This window comes from Otolemur garnettii, unplaced genomic scaffold, assembly GCF_000181295.1.
Source record: "Otolemur garnettii isolate 467f Iridium unplaced genomic scaffold, OtoGar3 scaffold00043, whole genome shotgun sequence".
Lineage (NCBI taxonomy): Eukaryota > Metazoa > Chordata > Mammalia > Primates > Galagidae > Otolemur > Otolemur garnettii.
The window spans coordinates 1,897,800-1,901,058 of record NW_003852438.1 but is presented as its reverse complement, the minus strand read 5'-3'; positions in this window follow the sequence as shown (position 1 = coordinate 1,901,058).

Genomic DNA, 3,259 nt, shown 5'->3' with positions numbered 1-3,259 from the left:
CTAATGTGCATGATGCAATGATATATTTCAAAACTATTAAGAAATGAGTATAATTATGATAGATGTGTTACTTAGTTCAATGTAAACATTTCACATTGTATATCGAAGCAGTACCCTGAACCCCATAAATGCATCAATGTACAAATTTATGATTTAATAAAAAATAATTTAAAAAATATGTGTTACCCACTATCAGCCCCCAATTTACAAATAAAATTACTAAAGTGATGAGAAATCAGATAAAGTCACATAGTAAGAGTCAGAACAGGGATTCAAACCTAAGCTCTAATCTGTTTTCACTCCAAATAGCCTAGCCTTCCACTATAAAGGCATAAAACAATTTTTACATGAATGCTGAGTTTCGGTAAAGCCTAGAGCAGATCAGACTTAGGCATTAAAGGAACTATTTTCTGATTAGAAACAATGGTTTTTAGATAAGAAACTTAGTGTGCAAAAACATAGTGCATGACTCTGTGATCACTGCCTCTTTTTCCACAATCAGATGGGAAATATTCAAAATTTTAGAGGTGAAAAATCACAGAAGAAAAGAACTGAGAAGAAGTTGCTGGATTGGATAATTAATATCTTTTTTTTTTTTTTTTTTGAGACAGGAGCCTCAAGCTGTCACCCTGGGTAGAGTGCTGTGACATCACAGCTCACAGCAACCTCCAACTCCTGGGTTCAAGTGAGTCTCCTGCCTCAGCCTCCCAAATAGCTGGGACCACAGGCACCCACCACAACGCCCAGCTATTTTTTGGTTGCAGCCAGCATTGTTGTTTGGCAGGCCCGGGCTGGATTCGAACCTGCCACCTTAGGTGTATGTGGCTGGCACCTTAGCCACTTGAGCCACAGGCGCCAAGCCAATAATTAATATCTTATAGTTGATTCTTAGGGCAGAAACCATAGTGTATACCAGCAGCATCAGGGCTTGAGGAAGTTAGACAAGAGTAGTCCAGATTAGACAGACTTTCTGGGGCAGAACAGGAACCAGGAGAGCCCCAGCAGGTGTCAGAAGATAGAGAGTGGGGGACATTTATTCCCCATGGACTCATATTTCCATTAAGGGCATAAAATGTCTAATCTGCTCCCCAGAGATGGAAGATTATGGGAGGAATGCTGCCGCCTTATCTCTGATTTTCCCCTTATCCTAATAGATGAGCAATTTATCTTCAGTAAATTTGGAAGAACACTTAGCCCCTAACTCTCCCATAAGCCAGCTGTAAACCAAGTGCAGAGAGATTGCATTCTGGGCTGCTGCTCTTGGAGAAAATTCTACACAACAAAGCTTCTGACCAAACATCTAAAGACGTGTTCCTAACCAGCTTTATCAATAATGATGTTAATATCTATTTTAATATCTATTCCTCTCAAAGTGAGAGAGGAAGAAAACGGTGGCATCCACAGGCAGAAGCTGGAGCGGGAGGGAGCTTGGCATTGGTAAGCTCTAGGAACACTGGCCGAATCTGGAACTCCAGGTTGGAGTATTGACACAGGGACTCAGAACTATGAATCTAAGGGGTGACGATTGCTGTATTGTGACCAGATGTGGCTCAGAACCTAAGTGCACACTCACCCCCTTAGGACTGTCATTTGAGGTCTGAGAGCTGACAACTGGAAGGAAGGTATGCTTCAAACCAAAGAATCAGGAAAATGTAGATAACCTATGTTTACTGCACTTTTGAGAAATGAGATACTCCATGAAAGGCTAAATATACAATAATTTAAAAGAGGAGGATTTTCTAGAGCTGGGGAAATCTGACCATGGTTGTGCAGCTCATGAAAACGGTAGCACTGAAGATACAAGAGAGTGGGAGGTAATTCATGTGGTTGATCCCAGGAGGCTGGGAGAGGACAGACTTCCAGTTGGAGAAGGAAGGCTTAGAGTTGGGAAGAAAGAGCACTCCTGAGACAGGAGGGAGAAATAAAAGGAGAACTATTAAAGAAAAAAGAAAAGTCAAAGTGAGGAAGAGGGAAATCAAAGGAGCTCTTGTTTAGGAAGAGGGTGAGGCTGACAGCTGAGGGTGATAGCACAGAGTTTGCGCATGTGAGGAAAATGAATGGTAGAAACAGCCCCAGGGATGGAGCCATGGGACTGGCACTGATGGTCTGCGTAATGCAGGTTGGAGTAAGTCCACAGTGAGTCCATTCACCTTAGCGTGGCCGTGGCTGTCTAGCAATGTTCTGTTGTCCAGGATTAGAAAGCACAGCAGAAGACTGGATGGGAAGTTGAATTTAGTAAATTCAACATGTCGAGCACATTTTAACTCTTCTTCTTTAGTAACTATAGATTTTTATCTCAGGGTCACCATTTCAAATCGTTATTCTCTCAAAATGGTAGTGTATTTGTGAATATAAAAGTTGTAAAAGATAAGGCTGAACTGAAAACGTAGCTGAGAAATAGCTTGTTGAGTCTGTTGGTTTATTTTAAAACCAAATCCACCATCCCAGACTACACAGGGAGTGCTAATATTTATTGACCATCTAAGACAGTGGTTCTCAACCTTCCTCATGCTGCAATGTATTTTCGTTGTTACAAAGGGGTTACGACCCACAGGTTGAGAACTGCTTACTAAGAAGTGCCAGACATTTGCAAGGGCACCACACAAATGTATAACTTGACTTAATTAAGTATTCCAATTAGTAAAGTTCTGGATCATTTGTTCAACAATTGCACATCTACTAACTGCATCCCTGTACAGCATAATAGGATGTGCAATACATGGTCCTTTCTTGCCTTTCTCTCACAGTTGAGCCAGTAAGACATGAAACAGATAAAGCGGTATATAGCAACATTAAAAGGTGAATATAATTAAGTACCAAATATGTTCTACAAATTTTCAGAGGCAAGAACAACGTGAGTTATGTTTGAGATGTTGGGCAGGATTTGGATGAAAAAGAAAGGAAAAAGATGGGCTACTTCAAATCACAGCTGTGTGTGCTGTGGAACAACCATAGTAACTCAGCATGTGGGCTGAACTACCATGGAGAAGGAGTAAAAGAGAATTTTTGAATCAGAGATATACAGACACACAGAAGCTGGGTGGGAGTAGGGGGCATGGGAAACATATTTCTTTGGATCTATACCATCAGTTCATCACTATTTCCAGCTCCCCTAGGTTGTTCTGGGCATGCAGTCATAACTATGGCAGGCTTCTTTATATATATAGTGTTCTATGAATGTGAATAACTCCATCATAATGTTTCCTAAAACATGAAGTCTGCAAGAATCAGTGTTGTCTGTAACCATTAAAATAAGTCC